This window comes from Nyctereutes procyonoides, unplaced genomic scaffold, assembly GCF_905146905.1.
Source record: "Nyctereutes procyonoides isolate TBG_1078 unplaced genomic scaffold, NYPRO_anot_genome, whole genome shotgun sequence".
NCBI classification, from domain to species: domain Eukaryota; kingdom Metazoa; phylum Chordata; class Mammalia; order Carnivora; family Canidae; genus Nyctereutes; species Nyctereutes procyonoides.
The window spans coordinates 55319066-55336832 of NW_026575126.1; the positions used below are offsets into that span (position 1 = coordinate 55319066).

General features: G+C 39.7%; 1 protein-coding gene across 1 annotated transcript in view; it reads right to left on the reverse strand.

The window, feature by feature from the left end:
* USP31 (ubiquitin specific peptidase 31) overlaps positions 1–17767 on the reverse strand; it is a 67042-nt gene that overhangs the window by 47905 nt on the left and 1370 nt on the right. The window lies entirely within an intron of this gene.

The window sequence follows — 17767 nt, forward strand, 5'->3', positions numbered from 1 at the left end:
CCTGAGATCATGACCTGAGCTGAAGGCAGCAGCTGCTTAACCCACACAGCCCAAGTGCCCCTCACCAGGGGCTTTTTTAAGCCACCCTGGCTTGCCAAGTCGGACGTAAAGGCTTAGTCTTAGGAAGAGAAAAAAGAGAACCCAGGGTCAGCTTCCTGATCAAATAGAAGCAGAGAAAGAACACAGGATTGGTTTATAAACTCAGCATGTGGCACTACTCACTGGAACAGGGGCCAAAGTTCTTGGTTGAGTGGCACTGCTCTTTGGGATGGAAGTGAAGTGACCTATATACACCCTTGGAGGTGGAACAGGGTGAGGATCAGTGGGGGATGCATAAGTCTTTCAACTATCCCAAACCCAAATCTGTAATCTATGTGTGATTATACACAAAGAGACAAAGTATGCATCTTCTTGATTCTGAATATATTGATGGTAAACAGATCTAAAATGTTTTTGACAAACAGCCAATTTTATAAAGGGATCCAAAATATTCTGGAAATAATCTTGCTTTGAAGCATTTACTGTTACTGCATCTTGATAACTGAAACATCAACTAGTAGTAACCAAGAGGCACCATTCATAAGCAGATCCAGGAAGTTTCACTACAAATTATGAGTTCATATTGGCATAAACCTGGAGTGCCATAAGCCCAATAAATCTTAGCTGGCTAAAGATCTTTCAAGTCACGGCCTGCCGTATTACTTCTCCACACCCAACTCTGTGTGCCTGACAGTCAAGTTGGGCTGACTCCTGAGCCACACACAGGTATAGCCTCCAAATCAATCCTGGCCTCTTCCAGTTCTTTCAACCCTCACATGAAAATCAGATTGCATAAAAACCCGCACAAAGTGCTCATCCTGGCTCCAGGTTTTTCCTAGCAAAGTACAACTTAGAACCTTTCTGCCTCAGCCTGGTCTGGCCTGACCAATTCTAGTTGGTTCAGGCCTTGGTCATCTCCTGTAGAAGGTGAAAGCTAAATGGAAGAATGTGTGAATACAAAGAACAAAGAGAATCTGTGAAATTAATACGTGGTAACTCCCTAAGTTGTCAAACTGTTACTATCATATAGGTATGCTTCCACTTTAAAGAATAGATGAAGCTATCCTACCACACTAGTAATCAAAGACATGCAAATTAAAATAAAATACTATTTTCCATTTATGGACGTAAAGACTTCTATTCTGCAGCAGCAGGGTACAAAAGACATTCTTACATACCGCTAATGTATCCAATCCTATAAAATAAGGTTAAGGACCTTCAAAACAGATAGCTACTGACCCAGGAATTTCATTTCTATATATCCTAAAGAAATAATCAAAAGTAACTATAGTTTTCTTACTGATTTTAAGAACTCATATATGTTATGAATAACAATAATTTTCTGCTTATAAAAAGAAAAAGCTAAAGATATATATAAAAAATACTCATCACAACCCATCCCAAATAGGTTATCACATATATTCATACAACGATCTGAAGAGTTGTGACAAAAATACAAGATGAAATGAAAATCACATAATGCAAAACTGTATATACAGTTTGATACCAGTTATATTAAAACACACCCAGAATGGAGAAAAAGACAAGAAAGTAATAACCCAATAATTTCTATACATTTTCAATTTTCCTCTATTTTTACATATTTTCTAAGTCTTCCACAATAACTTAGATAATATTCTTATCAAAATAGATTTTATCTCATAATGGACTTTAGCAAAAGAAATCAAACACAAAAGAATATATACTTAATGTAAATCAAAACCCCAATAAGGAGCACATAATTGGTTCAGTCAGTGGAGCATGCAACTCTTAATCTCAAGGGTTGTGATTTCAAGGCCCATGTCAGGTGTAGTTTCCATAAAAGAATGATGTCACTTAAAGAAAAAAAAAATGAGATACCACTTCACACCTGCTAGGATGGCTTTAAATTAAAGACAGAAAATAAACAAGTGTTGGTAAGGATGTGGAGAAACTGGAACTCTCAAGCACTGCTAAAGGGAATATAAAATGGTGCAGCCACTGTGCCAAAACAGTTGGGCAATTGCTCAAAGAGTTAAACACAGAGTCACACTATGACCCAGCAATTCCACTCCTAAGCACACACCCAAAAGAAACGAAAATATATGTTCACACAAAAATGTGTGCATGAATGTTCACAGCAACATTATTCATAAGAGCCAAAAAGTAGAAACAAACCAAATATTCATTAATGGGTGAATGGATAAACAAACTGTGGTATATTTATGTAATGGAGTATTTTTCAACCATAAAAAGGAATGAAGTATAATGATGAACCTTGAAAACACATGATAAGTGAAAAGAAGCCAGGTGCAAAAAACCACACTGCAGAACTCCATTTATATGAGAGGCAAATCTATAGAACAGAAAGTAGATTAGCAGACACCCAGGGCTGGGAGGTTAGGGGGAAATGAGGAGTGACTGAAATTAGGAATGGGGTTTCTTTGGGGGGATAATAAAAATGTTTTAAAGTTGATTATGGTTATAGATGCACAATTCTGTGAATATACTAAAAACCACTGAGTTGTATGCTTTAAATGGGTGATTATATGATATGTAAGTTTTATCTCAATAAAGCTGGGTTGTTGTTTTTTTAATTTTAAGTAGAATCCATGCTCAACATGGGGCTCAAACTCTTGACACCGAGATCAAGAGTCACATGCTCTACTAAATGAGTCACCCAAGCGCCCCAATAAAGGTGTTTTTAAAAAGAATACATACTTTATTATTTCACTCATAATAAAACTCAAGAACAGGCAAAGCCTGTTAGAGGTGTTAGAGGCCAGAAGAATGGTTCCTTTGGGGAGGAGGGAGAGGGTGGAGCTTGGTAGGGAGCTATCAAAGTAGTTTCTAGAGTGCTGGTAAAGTTCCAATTCTTGTGGATTATTATCACTTTAAGATAATTCATCAAGCTGTACACTACTGATGTATGCATTTTTCTATATATATGCTGTATTTCATTAAAAAGTTAAAAAAAATTAGTGGTGCCTAGGGAGCTCAGTTGGTTGAGGGTCTGCCTTTGGCTCAGGGTCCTGAAATGGAGCCCTGCATCAGCGGGGAGTCTACTTGTGCCCCTGCCCCTGCTCGTATTCTCATACACTCTCTCTCTCCTTCTCTCAAATAAATAGTCTTAAAAAAAAAAAAAAGTTTAAAAAATTAGTTAACTTCAAAAAAGGAAAAACACTAAAGTTTCTTATTTTAGCCAGACTCTCAGGCCCTAACTCAGTTTATTTAGTCTTATTTAGAGCTGACTGTACTTACCGGATTACTTAACTAGAAGCAGATTAAAAATTGCAAAAGATGGGAATGAAGAAGCAGGAAGTATAGATTCCCAGGATAAAGTAAAACACAATAAAGCAAAAGAAATTAAGGACCATGAAGGAAGATGGTAGGAAGTGAGAGAGAGAGAGAATTACAAAAAAGCAGAATTAAGAATTCAAACAATACAGCAATCCAAAACCATTCCTAACATTCCCACAGGACTTACAGCTCCACTAGCCCCAAAGAGACCTCCATTGTACAGAGGAACACAAGAGATGATGCTCTTAATACTCTAAAAATCACCAAGGACAGAGTAAAGGATGTCCAGAATTCTCTCTCTAGGAAAGTAAGTACGTAAAATACTCTATCAAGTCATCTATCAAATAATAAAGTTAAAATTTAAAGACCTGATGTTCAAACAAGTAATTATGTAGAAAATAACTTACACAAAAGACTTATTCCCCCAAAGGGCCAGATGAACGGGTTAATACTATGTCATTCAAAAAGATCATAAAATGACAACACAATGGCACAGAATACACCATCCCCCAAAGTACCCTCTAGGGACAGATACCTCAGTTGAGCTGGGTAACTCTGTAACACTGGAGATTTAAATACCACCCCTTCAAAAATAACCTATAATTCAAGGAGTCAAAGCCTAGAGCGCACATGCATCAAAGGTAAGCTACAAAACAATTAGAGTTGCAAGGCCAGACCAGAGAACATTCTGATGTAGAACACATTTCTCTTTAACACTTAACTACAGTGGGCTTTTATGAGATCCTCCATGTTTTCTTCCTACCAAGGTCCCTTTCCTTTGTCCCAGGCTTGCTCTTATAGGCTGGGGTGGTGGATGTGTGAGATGGCTGGTTGGTTTTTCCTCCTAAAATGTTCCCATCACTCAGGTGTAAAGGAATCAATAGTTGTCAAACATTGCAACCTGGGAAGCTGGTATCATACGGCAATAAAAAGGAAAATAAGGAAACTGAGGCTCAGTGACCAGCTCACCTAACCCAAAACTCATGGGTTCATATTTCCAAAAGTAAGGAGCAGACCTGCACCACGTTGCCCTCACCCTCCTGGCACGATCCTCTAATGCTGACCGACAGCCTGAAGCCTGACACATAATCAGGTATCATCAGGAAGCGGGTGTGGGCAGTTATAACAGCCTACTCAGCTGCCTGGCATCACAACAGAGCCTCAAAGGGTAACAACCAGCAGGTCTCCAACCTAACCAACCCTTCCTCCCGCTAGATAGGTAACAAGCTGCCAATGCTCCTCTCTCTCACCCACCTGCAGGGAAATGAAGTTACTCTCCTCTTTCCTTCCTTCCTGTCACTATTAAAATTCTGATATCATTAACTAGTAGCTATTTCCCATGAGCTTCTGCTTTTAAAGGAGTATGCTAACTTTCATGGAGATTTGCCAAGTTGTCACTACACTATTAAAAAGGTACTCTTGGGGTGCATGGGTGGCTCAATGGGTTACGTGTCTGCCTTTGGCTTGGGTCATGATCCCAGGGTCCTGGGATAGAACCCAGAGCCCCGCTTTGGGCTCTTTCTGCTCGTTGAGGAGCCTGCTTCTCCCTCTCCCTCTGCCTGCCACTCCCCGTGCTTGTGCTATCTCTTTGTCAAATAAGTAAATAAAAAAATATTTTTTAAACATATAAAAAGATAAAAAGGGACTCTTATTTTAGGGTAATAAAGTATATTCCAAGTTAATGTATCTTTATAATTACTGGGAGCACCTCTGGTCAGAAAAGTTCTACTATTCTTCTCCACCTATAGAGAGCTCTGGATCTCAAAGAACAGGCTGAGTCTCCTTCCCTAGTTTAAACACAAGCCTTTCGGGACACCTGGGTGGTTCAGCGGTTGAGCGTCTGCCTTTGGCTCACAGCATGATCCCAGGGTCCCTGGATCGAGTCTCAACACGGGGGGCTTCCCGCATGAAGCCTGCTTCTCCCTCTCTGCCTATGTCTCTGCCTCTCTCTCTCTGTGTCTCTTATGAATAAATAAAATCTTTAAAATAAATAAACACAAGCCTTTCTCTGCCTCCCTCATTGTTCAAAGTACGGCATATACATAAGTTCATGACCCATTCATTCACTCATAAACATGCATACAAAGGACAGGACCAATTGTTATGGGAAATTTAGAGAGTCACAGAATTAAAAGTCTGTAGAAATGCCTCTGTTTCTTCATCTGTAAGACAGAAAATACTTTATGTATCTACTTTACACTGTTATAAGAAATAAAATAATCCACTGTGCAGGGCATATGGTAAGCACCCCCATATGTTAGCTATGGGAAAAAACAAGATGGAGAAAATTCCATACACCGTGCTACCATTTATTTAAATAAGAGAAAATATGAATACACACACACATATATACACACACAAAAGCTAGAGTAAATTAATGATTACATACACAATACACACATATATATACACACACACAAAGCAAGAGAAAATTAGTTTTTATATTAAAACAATGAAAGAATAAATCATAAAATTTAGGGAGAAAGAGACCAGGGTGTCAGGATCAAAGACAAACTAGACTTCTTTGAATAGATCTTATGTTGGACACCTGACTTCAGGCCATGTAGTTTATACATAATTATACAACAAAATTAAATTTTAAAAAGTAATGCTCAAAATCAAAAGCTAAAAGAAACAAATGAATTTAATAAGAATCCAGTTGGTGACAAAGTCACACTGAGAACTATTCCAAGTAATTTTAAGACATAGTAATTTGACTCTATAGGCTTAGTAAGCCATGTCCTATTGAGGGGGGAGGGAAGGGGACCATGAAAATAAATCAGATATTTTTCAAATTCTCACAGGTGGTGGAAGTATTGAAATTATTATCCCGAGACTTATGAGTGCATTGTGGGATAATGCAAATGAGAATGTACACCGATGCTAGGAACAGGGTTCAGTATGGGAGAAAGGAGAAACAGATGCAAGATCAAGGAGTTAAATAAAAACCCTCAAATCCTGAATGGGAATTATCAATATGAATTCTTGATTTAGTACGTCTTTAAAAGAAGTTACATACTTCCTAGCTCTGTCAACTTAGAAGACATAGGGATCCCTGGGTGTCTTGGCGGCTAAAGCACCTGCCTTCAGCTCAGGGCATGATCCTAGAGTCCTAGGATCGAGTCCCACAACAGACTCCCTGCATTGGAGCCTGCTTCTCCCTCTGCCTATGTCTCTGCCTCTCTCTGTGTGTCTCTCATGAACAAATAAATAAAATCTTAAAAAAAAAAAAAAAAGACATAGACACCACATGCACCCCTAGTGCCCAGACTGTGACCTCTCAGTGGCATTTGCCAATAAAAGACAACCAGGGCTCCTTAAAGAAATGACTGATCCCAGATCTAGGGCAGAAAATGTGCAAGATGAGCCTGGAAAATCTTCCCTGGATTTGGTCTGACATCACAGTCTACTAGTACCATGTCAAAAAGATTTAGGAGCTCACTCTTCTACTGGCCAAAAATGGCACAATTTGAGCATCAATAAGGTTAATAACTGTAATTGAGCCACATCAGATACACATTTAAATCCATGAGTTCGTACGGTTGCAAACAAAAAACTCACTGACCGTATTTGGATATTAATAAATTAGAGACACCTGGGTAGCTCAGCAGTTAAGCGTCTGCCTTAGGCTCAGGGTGTGATCCTGGAGTCCTGGGATCCTGTCCCACATCAGGCTCTCTGCAGGGAGCCTGCTTCTCTCTCTGCCTCTGTGTGTGTGTGTGTGTGTGTGTGTGTGTGTGTCTTTCATTAATAAACAAATCTTAAAAAAAAAATTACTTTGAAAACGAAAAATTAGGGAGAAAAAAACTTCAAGCATTTATATTGCCTTTCTTCTCTAAATTTACTTTGCAGTACATAAATAATTGATGAGGGCAAGTCTCTCTACAGAAGTGTTCTAACTAATAAGAATGTCCAAGTTACAATATCACCATTTTCGATCCTTAATGAACTAATGGATCAAGGAATAATCATCAATGTCTACTACCATAGTAAGACATAGAACCAGACATTATAAGCTTCCTGATCAAAGTTTATAACACCACCAAAAAAAGAAAGGGGGAGGGGTTTAAAAACAAAAGCTTTAATCTCATTAAGAACATTTTAATTGAAACTACAGGAATAGGGATCCCTGGGTGGCGCAGCGGTTTGGCGCTTGCCTTTGGCCCAGGGCGCGATCCTGGAGACCCGGGATCGAATCCCACGTCAGGCTCCCGGTGCATGGAACCTGCTTCTCCCTCTGCCTATGTCTCTGCCTCTATCTCTCTGTGACTATCATAAATAAATAAAAATTTAAAAAAATTTAAAAAAAAAGAAACTACAGGAATATAACAAGCAAAAACAGACTTTGGGAAGCTCTATCGCAATACTCTTCAAACTGTGACTCACGGACAGGTGCCCGTCCATCTATGAACTTTTTGTCACCAGTATATGACTAGGTAAGTACAGAAATTGAAAGCAGGCATTTATTTAGAAACAGAGCAAACTAACAGAAGTTTTATGTCTATAGAGTCTAAATTTTTACAATGGGGCTGGTTTTATGTATGCTTTTTATTTCATTTTCTGGAAAAGCTTAAATGCCGAGCTAAGAAATGTATACTGTATTTTGCATATAAAAGAAGTAAAAGCAATTTTTGAGAAGAAATAATGTAATTACGGGTAAACTTTAAAATTAATTTGGCAACAATAAAAACTGTCCAGTGGAAGAGACAGAATTTAGAAATGAGGAAGGGTACCTGAAGAAGGCCACAGACTTAGAATGACTGCCTTCATTAACACCACTTGCTATTTATTGAATAATTACTATGTGTAAGTTTCAATACTAAACCCTTATTTGTACCTTCTTACTTAATTCTCATAAAAACCAGGCAAGGTTCTACTTACTATCACTGAACCCAATATCCTAATTTCAAAAAGGGAATAATCCCTCTTTCACAGGGCCGTAGTGAAAATTTGATGAAAAAATCGTATGAATGTACAGTTGATCCTTGAACAATGTGGGAGTTAGGGGCACTGACCTGCATACAGTCAAAAATCCGTGTAACTTTGGACTCCTCAAAAACTTAACTAATAGTGAGAACCACAAGTGATCACTTTTTATTGCAATATACAACTTAATGGACAGACTAACTGCTCACACAGAGATAATCAGCATCACTTGGCATTTTAAGTGGATGCTTGCAACACTCAAGCTCACCAAGAGCAACAGGAGGGAGTCATGAAAATATTACAGTAGTACAGTATTTTAATATTTAATATTTTATGCAGTTATAATTTAATACTGCTTCCTACACTTGTTTACATTTGACTGTAAATGTGCCATGTACAGTCTGTGTGCTTAAGTTTTGATAAATTTTAACTTTTTGTAATAGGTTTGTGTATATTTTATGGTAGTAAATATTAACATAAACTAGGATCTAATTTCATGCATTTGTGACATACATTAACTTCCACTTAATTTTTTTGTTATTTCTAGGCTATGCAGTTCATTTGCCAGTTTAATTGCCACAAATCTCCAAAAAATTCATATATATATATATATATATATATATATATATATGATTTTTTTTTCAATTCTGCAAACAGGAAGACCCACACAGTTCAAACCAGTGTTGTTCAAGAATCAAATGGACTCTGCAAATGATCTGGCTCCACACAAATAAATGGTATTTTCATTATTATGATTATTGTTTCTTAAGTCTCCTGAGAATCAGATAGCTCTCCCTTGCTTTTAAAGACCAGAATACCAGGGGCACCCAGCTGGTCAGTGAGAAGAACACATGACTCTTGATCTCAAGGTCATGAGTTCAAGCCCCAGGTTGGGTGTAGAGATTACTAAAAAATAAACAAACAAACTTTAGAAGGAAGAAAGAAAGAAGGATTGATTAGAATACCAAGAATTAAAGAATTTACTGAGCTGGTGATGCGCTTACAAAGATTTCTTACAATAGAAGTAACAAAGGCATTTCCTGACCAGTCCCATGAAATCTTCTAATGCGTGAACTGTTTGTTTGTGGACGCATTGTTTGCTACCATCCAAGCTCAACAACCGGAGGGAAGAAGCAACAGATGTTCAGTGACTGGCCAATTCCTCTAGGAACTGCCACAGTCCATGGCATCAAACAATGATTTCTAAATGGAGAAAGACCACAGTCAGATGAAAGACAAGATATCTTGATGCGCTCAACTGCAAAAATGTTGTTTGTTAAACATAAAAGGTCATTTAAGGAACAGCCAACAAACGATTAATTAGCAGTGCAAACAAGAATATTTTTGAGGGAAAAAGCTACACAGGACAGAACTTTAAATTACTCAGCTTTCAATGATTTCTTTTCCACTATTATATATAAAAGGTTTTTTTGTGGAAACCATGAGGTCATTGTTTTGCAGAGTCTTTACTATAGGAAACAGCTGTGGAGAACTACACAAACAGTGAACACTGCCCTATTTAGTAGCCCCTTATTGTGACAAGTGCATAGAAGGGGACAGGAAAAATCCATCAAACCACACTCTAATAACAAAACAAAAGAGGCAGAGTCAAACAAAAAACTTTAGGCCACACAAAGGGAGACATAAAACAACTAATTCAGGATAAGCATCTGTAAGTTAGGACAAACATCTCTATTATTATATCTATATCTTGACTTAAGAGCTAATTCCAAGAACAGCTCCTTTCTACATGGGTTACCAAAATCTCAATGATTCACTTTACAGAGTACCTGATATATGACAGACATACAACAAATGTAATTTTAAAAAGAGGAGGAGAAGGAGTTGTTCTCCTAGACTCTTATGTTCAAATACTACATGACCTATCTGAAACTGAACTTACCCACCCACCTCCAGAATTGTTTTCCATTCTGTGCTTCCAGACTTGAACAGTGCCATCCCAAGACACCCTGTTTCAATACCTGCAAGTTATGTTCATTTCCTCCTTCTTATTCATTCTTCACACACCCACAAAGCTGCCAAACACTGTCAACTCTGCTTCAAATATACATTTTATATATGCTCAAAGGTCAGAGGAAAGGAACAAAAGACAAGGAAAAGGAAATAAATTAACTGGATCCACTCCAATCCACTACAGGTTATGTGACTCCCTTTACAATACCACCCAAGACTCTACTTAAACTTGTCCAGTGATAAAAAGACAATTATGTGAGATAGTTCACATAACATGCAGCTGAATCTAACTCTACACAGCTAGTTGTAGATTGAACCATAGTTCCTCTATCAAGACTCTTTCTTAAATATCTCATGACCCCTGACTCCACATTCCAATTTATTTTTTTTCCACATTTCAATTTAAATGCATGATCTTTTCTGCCCCTTGTGCTCCACAATCCACTTCCCCTCTCCAACTGCTCTATTTCTATCAGATAATCCCCATTATTTTCTCCATCCCTCAGGTCTGAAACCTTAGTGTCTACTATTCCATCCCTTGTACTCTCCCTGAAAACGTCATGATGTGCTCCAAAATGTCCCCTGGACTCACTCTTTCCTCCTCCTTTTCCTCGATTTATACCTATGATTGCCCTCTTCCTGCATTTACTTTCTCCTCCATCTGATTCATTTGTGCTTACCATCAAATCAACTTTTCAAAAACATTTTTTTCATCAAATTAGTGTCTGCACAGCTCAAGAAGCCTATTTTTTTTTCAAGAAGTCTATATTGAAACACTACTGATTGTTGCCTCAAGGCTAAGCTGTTGTGACAGACTTTCAAGGCCACCCACAATCTGCCTCCTCTCAGCTCATTCATCTGTACTTATTTCCCCTTCTCTCCAAATCAGGGGTTCTCAACTGAGGCAGTTTTGCTCCCCAGCAGACATCAGGCAATGTTTGTAGACATTTCTGATTGTCATGACCAGGGTTAGGAAAGGGATACTACCAGCATCTAATGGGTAGAGAACAGGGATACAGCTAACCATCCTGATATGCCAGGACAGTCCCCGACAAAACAAACAAAACTGACCCTGTGAAAGAAAATAATTTTAAGTTTAAAAAATGATGAACAAGGGCAGTCACTGATAGGAGGAAGCACATGTCAGGGCAAGTAGGCCCTAGCATGCACTGTGGATGAGTCAGAGAATCCTGTCCTCTACAGCTCTTTGCTGGGCAATCTGGTAAGGTGTAGCCACATTTTAAATGCACCTTCCCTTTGACTCAACAGAGCCACTGCTAAGACTCAGTCTTTAGGAAATGAGACTCAGTATTTGTTGAAGGACTGGCTATCATGATTAAAAACTTTATACAACCTAAATGTCCATCATTGGGCTTCTATACAACTGTTAAAAAGAATGAGATGGGCTTGGATGTATCAACAACAAAAACAAACAACAGAAAAAAAAAGAAAGAAAGCCATGCTACCCCCCCCGGGGGGGAGGAGCAAGTTCCCTACAGAACTATATGCAGAGCATGAACCCATCAGTGTAAAAGATGCCCGCATGTTTATATATGCATTTAAGTGGTCTGAAAGGATTATTTTTAAGGCAGACTTCCAAAAGCACCTAACTGTGAGAAGCAATGGCATATACATAAAGCTAGCTCAGTTGACCTTATGTTCACTAAGATTCAGCACCACAGTCTTAGAGGAAAAAAACACTACACATTTCAGGACAGCCCCCCCCCACACACACCTCTTTATGTTTTATGCTGAGAACTGCCATTTCGAAAGTTGCAAAGATAAGTCAAACAGGCACAGGACTCAGTGTGTGCCTCAGCAATAAGGGGGTGACAAAGAGTGAAGTCAGAACTCTGGTTTTGCTCCCTCGGTCTCTAGCCAGCAAGTGAACCTCAGTTCCTTCACCTAGAAAGGCTAAGGTCACATTTGCCCCACATCTCCTTCTTAGTCTAAAATGTGAGGACTCTGGGGATCCCTGGGTGGCTCAGCGGTTTAGTGCCTGCCTTTGGCCCAGGGCGTGATCCCGGAGTCCCGAGATCGAGTCCCATGTCCAGCTCCCGGCATGGAGCCTGCTTCTCCCTCCTCCTGTGTCTCTGCCTCTCTCCCTCTCTATGTCTCATAAATAAATAAATAAATCTTTTAAAAAAATAAAATAAAATGTGAGGACTCTGTTATCTCCTTTCTCTGCAGAGATGTGGAAGTTCACTAAAACAAAAGTGACAACGTTTGACAGACATGGGAACTGACCAGGAAGAGACATACTGTCTATTCTATAGTCGGCCACAAAGCTAAAGGTGACCTTTACAACTTTTTTTCTAGTTTTCAAGTGAATTCAAGGAGCATCTTGAAATCTGAGTACTCCCTGGGAACCACCGTGAAATATCAATATATTCAACATCTTCTCACAAACCAGGAAAACTTAGACCATAGGTCTGCAACATAAAATCAGAGCCCCCAACATGAGTATGAAAAAGTAAGGCGTGAAAGGTAGCCAGTATAACCCTGATTGCTTGCTTGTCTACCACTACTCATTTATACATTTATTCCCTTTGTAACTTGAGAACTTTCACCTAGTAAGCACCACCAGGTACCACAGTTCAAGGGGAAAAAATATGGAAGAGAAATTTCTTTTTTTTTTTTAAGATTTTATTTTATTCATGAGAGGGAGGGGGAGAGGGAGAGAGAGAGAGAGACAGAGAGAGAGAGAGAGAGAGGCAGAGACATACACTGAGGGAGAAGCAGTCTCCATGCAGGGAGCCCGAATGTGGGACTCAATCCCAGGACCCCAGGATCACACCCTGAGCCTAAGACAGACACTCAACCCGCTGAGCCACCCAGGCATCCCAGAAGATAAATTTCTATTCATCAATTATTGTTTTACTGCAAATTTGGAAGGATTCCTCATAGCTCTTTTATCAGATCACTCTGTTCTAGTTGTTCTTTGGGAGCACAGTTTGAAAACTGCTGCTGCTATAAGATGTATCTTTGTTACTTGAGAGATTACCATTCATCTTTTTACTGACTGCAAAAGAGTAGAGCACTAGAAATCAGCATCAATAGGAACCTGCTAGTATCCTATTGGTTAGACAATAAACTCATTTCCTCTAAAAACAGCATATTGAGTATTTGAGTTTCAGAATGATTTCTTTTCTCCCATTGTTTTGCTAAGACAGTGATCCAAGGATCCTGCCAATGAAGTCCAAATTTTCTTCTAATGCTGCTGCAAACACACTATGAGGACAAAAATTAACAAAGCAACCTTCTAAAGGCTGAGTTAGTAAGAAAAACACCCAAAGGAGACTCAAAACATTCCTCCAATGAGATGTTTCTCAATCTTAGCCTTACCCACATTTTGGGCTAGATAACCCCTCAATGAGGGAAGCAGAGCCCAAAGCACCCTCACCCCAGTTCAGTCAACCAAGTATGTCTCCAGAGAGGCCAAATGTACCCAGGAATGAAGGGCTTGAGGAAGGCAAAAGAGCCCTGGCTGAGAACCCTGTTCTACGAAGAGAAAAATACCTGCTTAAAAAAGTGACGGGGGGATCCCTGGGTTGCTCAGCAGTTTGGTGCCTGCCTTCAGCCCAGGGCGTGATCCTGGAGTCCTGGATCAAGTCCCAAATCGCGCTCCTTGCATGGAGCCTGCTTCTCCCTCTGCCTGAGTCCCTGCCCCTCTCTGTCTCTGTCTCTCTCTCTCTCTCTCTGTGTCTCTCATGAATAAATGAATAAAATCTTTAAAAGAGAGAGAGAGAGAGAGAGAGAGAGAGAGAGAAAGAGAGAGGTGACAGAAATTTCTTACAGCATACCAAGACTGGGCCAATCAATTTCATTCTGGGAAATGAAAGTCCTACCTTAACAACCATCTAGCTCACCAAAACCAAAAATCCGTTTACCTGGCAAGCTCCTAAAGTTCAAATAAATCAATGTGGTTAGAAATCAAGAAAGAATTCTTGATTGGAAAACTTACAAAGAAAATCATTAGTGACTTAAGGAAATTTTAAGATGATAAAAGCACAAAGACATACTAAGTGCTTTTTCGAGACCTCAAGGCAAACTCTCAAGATGGCAAATTGGTTTCATCTTCTCTGCCAACTCCAATCAACTGGTAGTGGCTGCCTGGAGCTCAGAATAGGGCAGGATTCTGAGGCTGAATGTGAGCTCAAGGATAGAGTATTTGTATCAGACATCAACATGTGCAGGTTAGGGATCCCTGGGTGGCGCAGCGGTTTAGCGCCTGCCTTTGGCCCAGGGCGCGATCCTGGAGACCCGGGATCGAATCCCACGTCAGGCTCCCGGTGCATGGAGCCTGCTTCTCCCTCTGCCTGTGTCTCTGCCTCTCTCTCTCTCACTGTGTGCCTATCATAAATAAATAAAAAAAATTAAAAAAATTAAAAAACATGTGCAGGTTAGGAGCCATGGTAACATGGATGCCTAGCATCTACCTTCTCGGTGTTCCACTCAACTTCCTTTGTGCTCAAAATAATGCCAATCAAATTTGGGGGGGGGAGTAATCCTCCACAGTGCCAACAGGCTTACCTAATTCTGGGGTGGGGGGAGAAGAAGAAAGAAGAAAGAAGAAGAAAGAAGAAAGAAGGAGAAGGAGAAAAGAAGAAAGAAGAAGAAAGGAGAAGCAGAAGAAAAGAAAAGAAAAAAGAAGAAAGAAGAAGAAGAATTAGAAGAAAAAGAAGAAATAATCTGACTCTATCACTCTACTGCTTAAAAATCAGCCCTGGATTCTCAGCTTCCCGAGGAAAATGTCCAAACCAGCACAGCCTGCAAAGCCACTCACAATCCACTTACAACACACTTCTCCCAAACTTTCTGCACCTCCGTTGCTTTCCATGGTGTAACCAGCCACCAAATGTCTCATGGTTCCCCCAAAACCACATGCCCTTTCATGCCACCCCCACCCCTTCTCTGCCTAATTTCTGTTCATCCTGCAGACCACAGCTCTGTGATACTTTACTTGTTCCCTGAACCTACAACATCAGCATCACCTGGGAGCTTGCTAGAAATGCAGAATCTCAGACCCCACCCCAGTTCTGCCAAACCCACATCAGCTTTGTAACAAGATGCCCACGTGAATTATGTACACATTAAAGAGTAAGAAGTGATGTCTTGGGAAATGTACCAGGCCTCACTAGACTCAGTTCTTCACAGGCACGTACAGTGTCTTCCCAAAATCAAAAGTGCCTCACACTCTAGCAGGCTGCCTCTGAGGCAAATCTCTCCTTACTCACCTCCTCTATTAAGGCAAGAAAACCTAAATATCCACCTTCCAGCCTCCATAGCAGCCAGAGATGGCCAACTGACATGGTTGTAAGTCAATGAAATGTAGCAGAAGACTGCTGGGGAGCTGCTTCTGGAAGGACTTTTATTTTCCCAGTGACTTCCTGCCTTGACAAACAGTAAGGATAAAAAGCCAAAAATGTAACAGGGACAAAATAGCCAATGACAACAGAGTGGAAACAGAAATGATCTGAGTCCCCGTTGGGCCCTTCAAGCCACTGTACCACATTAGTAAATCTACCTCCAGGCTTACTGTGGGAGCCAATTCTACATCTTTCCTGCTTAAGGCATCATCATTAGGGCTTCCTCTTTCTTGTGCTAAATGCATTCCTATCTGATAGAGTAAACTCTCAATAAATGGGAAGCAAATGAGTGAATGCAATGTGGAATCTACTAGAGATTCAGAAGATTATATATTTTAAAAACAGGATCTCTAAGAATCTGTTCAACTTTGCCAAAGCATGCTTATAAATTAGCCTCCACATTTCTAGAATTATTGACCCATTTCTGTTCACAGCTTTTTAATGGATCAAAAAAAAAAAAAAGACAACCTCTTAAAATGCAATGCAATGGAAATGTTCACATACAAAAGGCTGCAGAAATTGATTTTTACATTTTGGAAGGAGTAGAAAACCAAACTTAAAACACTGGACTATGACCTTGAAAAGTTTGCAATTGCTGTAGCTACTTACAACTATAAGCAAAGAGGGGAAAAGAGAAGAAAAAAAGACCTAAAATAACTGGTTGGGGATCCCTGGGTGGTGCAGCGGTTTAGCGCCTGTCTTTGGCCCAGGGCGCAATCCTGGAGACCTGGGATCGAATCCCACGTCGGGCTCCCAGTACATGGAGCCTGCTTCTCCCTCTGCCTGTGTCTCTGCCTCTCTCTCCCTCTCTCTCTGTGACTATCATAAATAAATAAAAATTAAAAAAAAAATAAAAAAAAGAAAATTTAAAAAAAAAAATAACTGGTTTGTTGCCATTCTCTCCCACTTTCTCATTTTGAGATCTCTGACATGGACCTCATTTTTTTCCAGTCCCTATCCCAGTCAAATATTTTCATTTAAATTCCCAAGATCAAACAGCAATCATTTTTTTTATTTTTGAGAAAAACAGAACATTAATAAATATAAATAAAATGTATTAAAAAGGGGATGGGTGTGCTCTGACAGTATTATTGTTCCTCAACCAGGAGGGTCCTCAACAAAGTGCTAAATCCTCAGATTACCATTTTGTATTTTAGTAAAATCATTTATTTTTACTTAAATTTTAGAAAGAAACTTCACAGCATCAATGGAAAGGCATTTGCCACAAATAGAAGACAAATGAAAAACAAACACAATGAAAACACCACCTTATTAAATCCTAGCTACTACCACCTGCTGAGGCCTTTAAACTTAAAGCTTGGGGGGTTTTTTTGGTTTGTTTTGTTTGTTTGTTTGTTTTAAGGAAAAGTTAAAAAAGGAAAGGTTGGGGGAGTGAATGTGAGGTGTTTAAGTCAGGCTATCACCAACCTGAGACCTTTTCTTGGGCATAATCAGGACAATTTTTGAATTTTTTTTTTTATTTATTTATGATAGTCACAGAGAGAGAGAGGCAGAGACACAGGCAGAGGGAGAAGCAGGCTCCATGCACCGGGAGCCCGACGTGGGATCCGATCCTGGGTCTCCAGGATCGCGCCCTGGGCCAAAGGCAGGCGCCAAACCGCTGCGCCACCCAGGGATCCCTGGTAATCAATTTGATGACAGGGAACATTAAATTTTGAACTCCAATTAAGCTAAACGTTATCCCTTCCAAAAAAAAAAAAAAAAGAATCCCATTCTTCTCATTAGACCTGTATTACAAAGTTTTATATTCATATTTTTATCAATGAAAAATGTGTGGAAATTATATTAACTACCTACATAACAGCCTCAAGTACGCAACCTGACCTTTCCGAAGAAAAGTCTGTGAATCCCAGGGCTACAATGTTCCTCAAGTGGGCTTTAAGGCTCACTGGGCTCTTAGGCTTTCACTTTTCTTACACCTGGGAAGTGATTCCTCCTGACCTCCTCAAGGCTGGCTCCCCCTGGTTACTCCAGTCTCAGTTCAAATGTCCCCTCTTCCAAAAGGTCAGCCTTCCCCTGCCCCCTCCTCATTCAAAGTAGCTGGCCAGCACATCAAATCAGGTCACCCACCAGTTTTACTCTCTTCCAACCATTATCGGATATCACCTTCTTTACCTTACTGAAATCTTAATAATAAAAACAGTAAACGGGGCAAATGC